Here is a 12,918-nt window from a genome sequence, read left to right as displayed (position 1 = left end):
CTTCAGGCTTGGGAGCTAAGCTCACTGCCATGGAGTGAAAAAACCTGTTGTTTGAACTTTAATCCACAAGCGCAAGAGTGTTAACAAGTTGGAAGTTAATAATTTTGGACTTTAACATGAAGTCGGTACTGATTACTTTGGGCTGTAATTCAGAAGAATAAGATAATGTAATGTCTGAACTTTTCATTTCGTGCTGGAAAATTCATATTGGAAAGGGGTCATAATCAGATTGAGGATGTCTTTTTGGCTTTTAGTTTTTAGAGTATTTTTATGTTATCATTTGATCTTCTTTTAGAACTTCTGGTAATGTTGAACAAGGTAGTGAGACATAATTTGAGGTGGCAATAGAACAGGTTGTGAATTTTAGCCTTGCGTACAGAATAGCATGGGAGCTGATTTAATTGATGTATTGTTCTGACCCATTCAGGGCATTCTGGGAACAACACCTACCCTTTACCAGTGGCCCCACGAGATTCCACAAAAGAGCTGAAATCAGTATTGAAGTGACCTTATGAAGATGGGAGCAGGACTACGCTAACTGACTGCTGACTTCTTACCCAAGGGGGTAACCATGTCCTAAGGTGATCTCAGTGGGTAAGCTGAAAGGGTCAAAGCAATGGTCTTCATACATTTTTACTGACATACACCCAAAATAATTTTTAGGTTCACATGTAAAATTTTTTGTCCTTAGTTGCAAAAGATGTAATTTCTGGTGTAATCTAAATATGAATATTTTAAAGTGTAAAGGGTTATAGCACTTAAAAATGCATTTAGTGAAATTAAATCCCATAGAAATTGAATACTCACCATCATCCATATTTACAGAAATTTTACATTACTCTTTTTTTCTCTTTGAATTTGTGTTTTTATTCTACTTCCCCACAGAAGTCTTAAAAATATATTTTATGCTCAAATGTATTTTATTGCTCACCCTATCAGTCTTTGTGGCAGTCAAAAAATTGTTTATAATTTTAAAAAATTTCTACCACCAAAAGGTTCTAAATGCCAAACATTTCTTTTGGATTGAGTTATTTTTACAATTATTAGTAGTAATACATAATTAATCTTAAGTACATTACAAATTTTTCCAAATAATTACTAAAGAGAACTAAAATTTTCCTGGAAATATGTCTCTTAATGAAATGGATGAAGCTCCTCCTCTCCAGTTAGTTCATGGATGTAATTTCCTGCTAGGACACAATAAGAAAACAAGTTGGGGGACTATTAGGTGCAGGGCTTACAAAAGATGAATAAATGATGTTCAATGCATTATTTACAATAGAAAATTATATATCTAAATCTAAGTGTATTACATAAAAGATAGGAATGAATAATGAGGTGAGAAGTGGTTAACAAATAATAAGCAGAAGTGTTTGGGTAAGAAAACAAGTATAGACTTACTATATTCAATAATCTTCAGGTAAAAACTAGTGAAAATATTTTCTCCCATGAGTCTGAATAATTGTTCAAAAAGCACTACAAAACATTAATGTATCTGTGATATATGTTCCTTTTACATGTAATGTAATGATGATCTGTTAGAAGGAAATTTGGAATTTTTTTAACATCCTTTTCCTTGAAATCATCTGAAACATGCAGTTGAGACACAGGAGGATGGCACCAAGTTCTCTCTCATTACTGAGCAGATGTGCCTTGTAACTGGTATTTCCCAGAATGTTTTCTACATATCTTCCATTTTTGAATTCTGAGAGAGATATCTGGAGCATGAAACTTTGCTGTGGGTTTGTTACCCACAGGAAATAGGGCTCAACCTCCTTCAGTATTTCTGTTTGCTATCTCAACAGTATTGTTTGACACCATCAGGAAATGGAAGAGGAAATGGCATTAGACAAAAATGATCGTAACTCTTGCCACCCTGCTCTACAATTATCTGAACTCAGAACACTCCCGCACAGACCAAAATACCCAATTTCTAGCACCATGCTTTTCTCTTAATAGAAATATATTTAAGATAAGGAAAGCCAGGAAATCCTCCTGCTACTTATAATGCATTGATTAAATTAAATATTGACATCACTATTTAGAATTGTTCCTTTGTACGGTACCTTAGAGGCTTTTTGCACATGGGAGCAAATTGTCATAGTAATATCTGGGATGGGTGAGAGGATGCCTGTCTTTTATAAGTGAGAAAAGACTGATTTTAAAATAGAATTGGAAAAATTGAATTGTTGTGAAATCTCAACCTCAGTCATATTTTAGGCAGCTCAGCTTTAGGAAGGAGTAGGTGAAAGTTGAATAAATGGAATTGATTTCCTTAAAATTATCTGTGCTTGTATTCCTCTTGGAAAGTAGAATCCCAGGGTAGATTTATTCCAGTTTGGAGATTACTAGGTTAAGAGAATAAAATTATGTGGGGAATGTGGTGTAAGTTGCAGGGGGTTTTATTAACATTCCTGGTGTCTTGGGCCAGCCTTTCCTCTTCCCCATTGAGTAAGATACTACATAGTGAGAAGCTGCATGAGAAAGCTCAGCCCTTTGGCCAGTCTTACCCTTGGGGCCAGGCTGCCATCAGGAATCATGACTTCTAGTCTATTCCTTTATGCTGCAGAATTTACAGGGACAAGTCTTTGGAGTAGGTGGAGGGGAGAGTTTCTGTAATCCCGTTCTGCCAGTCAGCAACCCAGTGGTAAGTCTACCTTGTCCTAGGGTTCAGCGTTGGGAGGCCCACTGGCGCCATCTCGCCTCCAGCGTCAGCTTTATCAGGAAGAACGACAGTTCTCAGCTGTCTACTCTTTTTCCTGTTTTTCAGTTGGCTCACAACTTGGTAGGAAGAGGGATGTGGTTTACTGAGTCCCCTAAACGTTCTCAGTCCTAAACAGTGCTGTGCATATTAACACCACAAATACTACTGTGAATTTTCCTATGTTTTTTTAGCCATGAAATTACATTCAATCCTACCTGTTATTTTTCTAATAATATTTTGTGTATATTTCATAGATTTGTACATACTAATGAGTGTAGTTTGTTTTCAAAATGTTATTTTCTAAAGGACTGTTACTGGGCAGTATATGAAACATCAGAATAGTTAAGTTCAGGAGAAAGAGAATTGCTCTGTAGCCTTAAACAGCTAGTTCTTCAAGACACATTGTTGCCAGAGTTTCATAGAAGGTGAATGAATACATTAGGGGTTGATTGTAAGGAGATTAGGCGTGCCATTCTGTTTCTTCCTGTACTGTAAGTTACTTGGCCTGCTAAGCCTTTTAACATTCATAAAACAATGATATAAAATATGGCCCTCATATGAGACAATAAGATTATAAAGCACGAATCTTTGTTTTGTAAGCAACTTGGGTCTTTAGAAAATGAGCTGCTTTTTAGATTACAAAAAAAAAAATCAGGAGCTTAAAGCTTCAGTTTAATGAAGAATAAACTGTTCTTGAATCCTCTGTCATAAACTGGCATGCATAATTCAAATATTGTCATACACTAGCGGAAATTTTGACTGGCTTTGACTTTGTTATGGTTACTGAAAGGAGGTTCTCCAGCAGAACAAATTTTTATTGGCAAGCAGGTGCAGGAATTCCTGATGAGAAGAACCAAAAGATCACAACTTTGATTCTTCTTTTTTCTCTTGCCTGCAACATCCAATCGAAGATCAAGTCCTGTTGATCCTGCCTCCAAAATATGATCCCAAATTTGACGGACCACTTCTCACTATGTCTACTGCTACCATCCTGGTACAAGCCATCAGCAGCTCTCATTTAGACCATGACAATAGCCTCTTGTCTGGCTCCTGGGTTTCCACTCTTGCCTTCCTAGAATTCATTCTCAATCATTAGCCATTTAACAATATAAATCAGACTATCACTTTCCTAACTATACTTCCCTAATGTCTTTCCCTTGCAATTAGAATAAAATCCAAGCTCCTCATCATGGCCCTTATGATCTGTTGTACATCTACCCTCTGATTGCTCTTAACTCACATTCCTTGTTCATTATGCTCTAGCCAAATTGGTTTTCTATCTTTCTTTGAATGCACCAAGCTCATTCCTACCTTTGAGGTTTTGCATTTGCTCTTTTTCCAGCCTGGAATTCTCTGCTCCCAGATTTTCTCATGGCTGATTCATTCTCATTACTTAGGTTGCAGCTCAAATGTCCATCCCTCAGAGAAGCCTTTTATCCTGACCACACATCTAAAGAGCTGTCATCCCTTCTCCCCAACTTTAATCATTTCCTATCCTGCTTAATTGTTTTCACAGTATTTAGTACTCCTGAAACTCTCTTATTTTTCACATGTTTATTATTTGGCCCTCTGCTAACCCCCACTAGAATGTGACTCCATGGTGGGTAGGGCTCGTCTGTCTTGTTCCCTGCTATATCCTCAGTGCTTGGAATGAAGGTTGCCATTTAGTGGGGGTTTATTACATATTTGAATGAGTGAATGACTCAAGGTCCAGATGTAGCCAGAGAAGGCCTCCCAAGAGGTCTTTACCTTAGTAATTTACCATAGTTCAGAGTTGTGGCCCTTTTGTTTTAAATGCTCAGATGTCAGCTTTTGCCAGCACATGGAGGTTTTTTTCCTCCAGGGCAGAACTTACGTTAATGAAAGTATAAGACTGTAAAATCCCTATACTAATTTATTAGTTTTCAGTGAGCAATATAGCTGTCACATGGACCCAGACTCATAGTAATATGATCTGTTGTGGATTTTCTGCCTGTGGGCTAGCACACATAGGATAGGGCATTAAGTGAGAAACTTTTTGGGAAAACATGGAATACAAAAAAGGAGAAAGAGTAAGATGCCTTGTATGTTTCAAGACATTTGTTTATTTAACAAATATTTATAGATTTCTGACTTTGTTTTGTGTTCTGTGCTAGGTACTGAAGAATCAACAAGTAATACTATTAAGTACCAGCAGTTTAGTCGGAGAGGCAGACAATAAACTGACAATTACAGATCAATGTCAAAAGTTCTCTTTTTAGGTTCATGCCAGCGTGATGTAGGAGGACCTAGAAGGGAAACTGAGCCTTGGGGGATCAAGGTGAGCTTCCCAGGAGTTAGGATTATTTGAGCTGAACTCTGAAGAGTTAGCCAGGCAGAACAAGGAAAGGTGTGGGGGGCACTGCTGGCAGAAGCTGCAGCCTGAGCAAAGGTCAGCTGGAGAGAGCAGAACCTTCTAAGAACTACAAGTAGTTCAGTAAGGTTGGGGAAAGGTGGAATGAGAAGCCTGGCTATCAGACTCACAGACCTAAGTAGGTCTGGACTTTATCCCTATGAGAGGGAGCTACTGAAAGTTTTTGTTTTGGTGAAGGGGCAGAGTACATCTTTCAGACTGCCCTAGTACAGCCAATACTTTGCATTCCTTTCTTCGAAAGAACTTCCCATGAATATCTGGAGAAAGTCCACGCTCCTCCTCCGAGAACATGCAGTCCTTCCTTTACTACCCCCAGCCTTATACCTGCTATACCTGCTGCCTCCACAGCGCACTCTGTGCTCCAGACCCACCAAACTTCCCAGCTTCCAGACTCACTTCCCGATCTTTAATTATGCTTTCGTAGCATCCACTCCTGCTAGCACTCTCAGCAGGTCACTTTCAAAAAGTGTTACAGGATTAGTCTTCCAACCTATAAAGGCAATACATGTTCCTTGCAACACAGAGACATGCAGAGGAAGAGCTAAAACCTTCTCCTTTCCTCTCAGCACCACACACACATACATAGTGTGCTTTAAAACATATATACACTTTTAACTAAAATATATCTATGCTATACAATTTGTACAGTTCTTCCCTGCTCCCCCAACAGAATATCCAGTATTTGCTGGATGCCAGACCCTATGCTTTATCTCATTTACCCCACAACTACCATACAAGGTAGGTACTGTGATCCCCAGTGGATGGACAAGCAACTGAGATGTGACTAATTTGCCCAAGGTTGCCCAGTTAATGGGAGCAGCAATTTGAACTAGGGCAATGTGGCTCTCAAGTCCACTGCCTTTTGCTATCTTCCAAATAATGCTATTTTTGTTCTTTTCAATAACTACAATATTTATATGGAGGTCCAGAATTTATTCAATTATTCCTCTGTTGATGAATATTGAGGTTGTTTTTTGCCACTTAAAATGCCTCAATATGTAATTCTCCAAAGCGGGATTTGAGGTCAGAGGTCATACTTATTTTTAAATCAGTACATGACCAAATAATGTTCCAAGGATTGTGTAGCATTTTCATATCCCCAAGAATCATGGGACAGTATCTGTTTCCCTATACCCTCATTAGTTCTAATACTGATATTTTTAGGTTTTGGGTTTTTTTTTTGGCACTTTGGTCAGTAGAAACAGTGCAACTTTGTTTTGATTTGCATGTTTCCTGACTACAGGTGCAGTTGAGAATTTTTCTGTGTGTTTTTGAGATATTTGCATTTCTTGTTCCATGATTTGTCTATTCATTTCCTCTCCTGTTCATTTTTTCTGTTGGATTGTTTGTCCTTGATCATTTTTTGGCGGGAGGGAGCATGTTTATAGTAGTAGTAATATTAACCCTTTTTCTGACACGTGTTCAAATATCTCCTCCTCTTCTGTGTTCATTCACCTTTTGACTTTTTTAAGGCATCCTTTAATTTAATTTGTATGTGCTCAAATCTATTGGTCTTTCCCGTCATGGCTTTTGGGCTTCTTGAAATTGACAGGTTTTGGGCATCTCCCTTTATTAAGGATTGGACCAGCCAGCCAGGACTGTCCTTGGAGGCTGCTTGATGGGCTTTGATGACTTTTCTCAGATTCTTATACCTTTGCTGCTACCTCGCAATCTCCTTCTGAGGGATCTGTTTTCTTGAGATTTGTTATTACATTCAAGCAAAGCCTTTCTGGCCTGGGAATCATTTGTCACTTATAAAAATGCGTTTGCATATCTTTGCTCTGATTCACTGTGTGCTCATTTTGTTTCTTCTACTTTTAAGAAGCAATTACCATGGGGTCTTCTATTTTATGTATTGAGTTTGGGGCCATCTTTAGCCTCTGAGTTCTTAAGCTTTTTAGAGGCAGTTTAGAGGGAAGATGTGCCCTTGATATAAGACGTATGGATGGTGAAGATAAATTGGTAATGGGGAAGTTGTGGGCTTGAGAGTGAGTTTGATTCTGTTTTTGATTACAGCTGTATAATCCCGGGGAGGTTGTTATAAGTCTCAGGGCCCTTTTTCATAAAATGGAAGTGATAATAATACTGCTTTGAGGCCACTTTTTGACATAGGATAGGCCTCCAACAGTTTACTTAGATGTTTCTTCCTTTTTGGTCACATTTCAAGAATATTTTAATGAGGTCAGGTCTTCACAAATTACCTTGGTATCCCTTTTGGTGAAACAAACTCTTTTCATTTGCTGTCAGCTTGTAAAAGAAGGATAAAAGTTCTTGGCCTTAAAGACTGACACTCTTTACAGCTCTCTGGAATGAGCTGCCCATATTTCATTATTGAAGAGAGAAACATTTAACTCTAAGTGGAAATTAAATTTGAGGCCATTTTACACAAACCATGGCTTAGGGCCAAGGCTACAAGACAGAGCATGTGTGGGTTGGGGGTAGACACTAGGGAGGAGTCTGGCCTGCACTTTGGTGGATTTCAAAATGTGTACCAGAATTTGTTCCAAGTCGTCATTAATGGGCTCATAGAAAAGAAAGTTAGAGGGAATCTAGATTTATCACCCGGGCCTCTTCCCCTGCCCTCAAGCTGATGATCATGAAACCACTTAGCGAAGGCAGTTGGTTGAATTGCTCAACTGATAGTATTCCTGAATGATAACTAATTTTAGAGGATTTGGGGCTGAGTACTGATTCTGAGAAGCTAAAAAGGAGAAATGGGTCTCAGGAGAGCTTATGCTTCATCCTGTGTAATGATCTTTGTTCTTTGTCTCCCACCTCCACATTTGAGGCAGCATTGACCTGCTCTTTCATCAGGATCCAATAGACAAAGGGAAGGAGGCCTAAACCAGTTCCTAGCTTAAAAGGCTTGCTGTCCTTCAAGCTCAGGCCTTGAAGGATTCAGACTTTATGCAGGTACTCAAATCAACTAACATAGTTGAGCGCTATGTGTAAGACACTGTGTAGGATGGTGAGTGTGTATGTTTGAGAGAGGCAGAGAGACAGGGGTTGGAGAGGGAGAAGGAGGTGTATAAGGCAGGTTTCTTGCCCTCAAGTAGCAGAGGTTGCTAGTAACTCGAATGCTTAAGAGGTCAGGCATATTAGGTTAGTTAAGTGACTTTGCATGTGTAAGAGAAACAAGAGAGTAAGCATGATAGTTGACAACAGATACTTGTGTCACTGACCATAGGATGTGGTGTGGGCTATATTAAACTGGAGTGTGCATCCCTATTGAACAGGAACAGCCCATGCAAGGATCTAGCACAGTGGTTCTCAAAGTATGGTCTCTTGACCAGCAGCATCAAAATCACCTGAAACTTGTTAGAAATGCTGTTTGTTCGGTCCTATCCCAGACCTAAGGAATCAGAAACTCTGAGGACGGGGTCTTGCAGCTTATGTTTTAATGATCTCTTGCTGTGATTCTTATGCTCCCTAAAGTTTGTGTTGCTTTGTGGGAATTTGGGCCCAGTGTTGCTAGATCTTTTGGTTTTTCAAGAGAAGCTAGAAAACTAAATTTTTTATGGGAATTTCGTGATTTTAAAATATATATATATATTTAAATATATATAGAGCATATATCTAATTTTTGTGGGGGAGGGAGCAGATGTACCCTTTGTAGGCCAAACAGCAGGCCAAGGAAAGCACATCTTTGGACCTTGGGGTCTCCATGCCTCCAGTTTCAACTACAATAGAGTAGTCACATATTTGACAACAGAATAATTGAAAATACTGTTGGGCTAGAGGAATGACTCTCAGTGTGTGTTTGTGGGGGTTTGGTGGGGTGCAGCAGGACATTGGAGTCTGGCAAGAGAAGGCTTTTTTTTTTTTTTTTTTTTTTTGCGGTACGTGGGCCTCTCACTGTTGTGGCCTCTCCCGTTGCGGAGCACAGGCTCCGGACGCACAGGCTTAGCGGCCATGGCTCACGGGCCCAGCCGCTCCGCGGCACGTGGGATCTTCCCGGACCAGGGCACGAACCCGTGTCCCCTGCATCGGCAGGCGGACTGTCAACCACTGTGCCACCAGGGAAGCCCCAGGAGGAGGCTTTTAAGAGCTGCACAGATTCTGATACTTTCCCAGTCCAGGTGCTTCCCCACTTCCTACCATGGTGAAAGTCCTAATATTGTCAGCCACTCTTCCTCTTGCAAGTCCAGAGCATCCCTTGGATATGCAGCAAAGGAGGAAAGAAGCCATGTCACAGGTCTAGAGCACCGTGGTTTATAAACTGCTTTCACATCTGTCCTTTCATCAGATCCTTACAACCCTGTGTAATAGGTGTGATGGTTATTGTCTCCATTTAAATCAGCTAAACTAGGCTGAGAGAGGTCAAGTGATTTGTTGAAGGTCACGTAATTTGTAAGGGGAAAACATGAGACTAGATACCTAATCTTATAATGTTTAAACTAGAGTTTTCCTCCCATATATAGTTTTATGTGTTTATCCATACCGTCACTAATGTTTTCTTTTTTTTTTTGGCTGCGCTGAGGCATGAGGGGTCTTAGTTCCCCGAACAGGGATCAAACCCACGCCTGCTGCAGTGGCAGCAGAGTCTTAACCACTGGACCACCAGGGAAGTCCCTACCATCACTAATTCTTGAAAGGATCTGATGTGGCTCATTTCACTATGACTGGTGACTAGTTTTTTGCCATTCCCATGACCAGGCCTCAGATGGTCCCCTCCCTGGCTTGGTGTGCTGCCTGGGACCCCAGATCTTCTTCTGTGGGCTGGGAAAGTATCAGCTTTTAAAAGTCCCCTCCTGTCAGACTCTAATGCCCTGCTGTTCCCCCTACCCCTGCAGACACACACACAGTCATTCCTCTAGTCCAACAGTACTTTCAGTTACTCTGTTGTAACAAGACATTGAATCGCCCAGACCAGTCGTCCCTTTTGGGACCCTTCTCCATCACCAGCTTTCCTCCTGGGCTCTATTTGTGGGGTTCTGGGTCTCCTTGTTCTGGCCTATCTTGTCACCTACTAAGCCTCAGGGGGACACTCTGAGTCCAGAGCTGTCCCCAGTACAGGTGATATGTGACATGCACATCAGTTGTCTGGAACTGGACTAAGCACCGGGACTCATTTTACATAGGCTGCTGAATAGCAATGGCTGTTCTGACATAGGGCAAATTTGGATGATAGACAAAGGACATTATTAGGGGAGGTAGAATTTAGGATTCTTCAAGTATTCTCCCCAACAGTCATGCATCTGGGTAGCACTAACAGAAAAATTTTAGCAGTTTGAAATTTCCGGGGTTTGTTAAATGCCACAGTTGACCCTTCAACAATGGCGGGAGGGGGCTGGTGGAATTGGGGGACCCTCCTGGTGGAATCAAAAGTCTATGTATGGCTGCCTCTCCCGCCCGCTCCTCGGCGCAGCCTCTGCGCCCTGCGCGGTGGCAGCGGCACCCAGCTCTCCCCGACCCGGATGGCGGCACGGCGGGCAGGCCAGGCCCGGGCACCGGGCTGCGAGCCGAGGCGGCCCGGAAGCGCCCGCCAGAACACCCAGTCATGGATAAAAATGAGTGGTGCAGAAGGCCAAAGTGGCCAAGCAGGCTGAGCGAGATGATGACGTGGCAGCCCGCATGAAGTCTGTAACTGAGCAAGAGCTGAATTATCCAATGAGGAGAGGAATCTTCTCTCAGTTGCTTATAAAAATGTTGTAGGAGCCTGTAGGTCACCTTGGAGGGTCGTCTCAAGTACTGAGAAAAAGATGGAAGGTGCTGAGAAAAAACAGCAGATGGCTGGAGAAGACAGAGAAAATTGAGACCGAGCTAAGAGGTATCTGCAATGATGTACTGTCTCATTTGGAAAAGTTCTTGATCCCAGTGCTTCACAAGCAGAGAGCAAAGTCTTCTATTTGAAAATGAAAGGAGGCTACTACCGTTATTTGGCTGAGGTTGTTGCTGGCGATGAGAAGAAAGGGATTGTGGATCAATCACAGCAAGCATACCAAGATGCTTTTGAAATCAGCAAAAAGGAAATGCAACCAACACATCCTATCAGATTGGGTCTGGCCCTTAACTTCTCTGTGTTCTATTATGAGATTCTGAACTCCCCTGAGAAAGCCTGCTCTCTTGCAAAGACAGCATTTGATGAAGCCATTGCTGAACTTGATACATTAAGTGAAGAGTCATACAAAGACAGCACACTAATAATGCAGTTACTGAGAGACACCTTGACATTGTGGACATCGGATACCCAAGGAGACAAAGCTGAAGCAGGAGGAGAGGAAAATTAACCTGCCTTCCAACTTTCGTCTGCCTCGTTCTAAAATTGACACAGTAGACCGTTTGTCATCCATGCTGTCCCACAAATAGTTTTTGTTTATGATTTATGACAGGTTTATGTTACTTCTATTTGAATTTCTATATTTCCCATGTGGTTTTTATGTTTAATATTAGGGGAGTAGAGCCAGTTAACATTTAGGGAGTTATCTGTTTTCATCTTGAGGTGGCCAATATGGGGATGTGGAATTTTTATACAAGTTATAAATGTTTGGCATAGTACTTTCGGTACATTTTGGCTTCAGAAGGGCCAGTGTTAAAACTGCTTCCATGTCTAAGCAAAGAAAACTGACTACATATTGGTTTGTCCTGGTGGGGAATAAAAGGGATAATTGGTTCTAGTCACAGGTGTAGCTGTGGGTACTTTAAGGTTTGGAGCATTTACAAGGCTATAGTAGAAATAGATATCCCATGGATATTACATGTTAAACCATGTGTTATCTGTGGAATACTCAGTCTCAATGTGCACACCGCTGACTACAGCTACTGAAGTGTTCCTTTAGTTGTGACCCAGTTTACTCTGGATAAGGGCGGAAACGGTTCACATTCCATTACTTGTAAAGTTACCTGCTGTTTTCTTTCATTATTTTTGCTACACTCATTTTATTTGTATTTAAATGTTTTAGGCAACCTAAGAACAAATGTACAAGTAAAGATGCAGTAAAAATGAATTGCTTGATATTCATTACTTCACGTATATCAAGCGCAGCAGTAAAACAAAAAAACCATGTATTTAACATTTTTTAGCTTTTTGTTTTGTTTTTTGTTTTGTTTTTGATACTCGCCTAACATGCATGTGCTGCAAAAATAGTTAACAGGGAAATAACTTGAGATGATGGCTAGCTTTGTTTAATGTCTTATGAGATTTTCATGAACAATCCAAGCATAATTGTTAAGAACACATGTATTAAGTTCATGTAAGTGGAATAAAAGTTTTATGAACGGACTTTTCAAAAAAAAAAAAAGAAAAAGTCTATGTATGACTTAAAGTCGGTGCTCCCTATACGTGTCCACTTCCTCTGTATCAGCGGTTCTGGATCTGTGGTTTGAACCAACTGTGGATCGTGTTATACTGCAGTATTTACTACTATTAAAAATCCATATATAAGTGGGCCCATGCATTTCAAACCTGTGTTCTTCAAGGGTCAACTGTACTCTGAAGAATTCTGGAACGTGCAGGATTGGGTGGACATTGTGGCTTCCTCCCTCCCTTCCTTCCTTCCTCCCTTCCTTCCTCCCTCCCTCCCTTCCTCCCTCCCTCCCTCCCTCCCTCCCTCCCTCCCTCCCTCCCTTCCTCCCTTCCTCCCTTCCTCCCTTCCTCCCTTCCACCCTCCCTCCCTCCCTCCCTTCCTCCCTCCCTCCCTTCCTCCCTTTCTTTTTGTGGCTGTCTTTGACATAATCTTTTGAAGGGGTTGTTTCCTTCATGTCTGGAAACTGGCCAGGGAGGGATGGTGAGGAGAACTGGTTACTGCTGGGTATCTAGGTACTTACAGCAGGCCTCTGCATATCAATTGTATGAAAAGCTGTTCAATCTTCTCTTTCTTAT

General features: G+C 41.1%; 1 pseudogene; it reads left to right on the top strand.

Annotated features, from left to right (window-relative positions):
- Positions 1-10,655: 10,655 nt before the first annotated feature.
- On the top strand, positions 10,656-12,319 carry LOC115857119 (14-3-3 protein zeta/delta pseudogene; annotated as a pseudogene).
- Positions 12,320-12,918: the final 599 nt, after the last annotated feature.

Source organism: Globicephala melas, chromosome 5 (assembly GCF_963455315.2).
Source record: "Globicephala melas chromosome 5, mGloMel1.2, whole genome shotgun sequence".
NCBI classification, from domain to species: Eukaryota; Metazoa; Chordata; class Mammalia; order Artiodactyla; family Delphinidae; genus Globicephala; species Globicephala melas.
The sequence above is the reverse complement of the archived record's forward strand: the minus strand, read 5'-3'. Positions and strand labels throughout refer to the sequence as shown.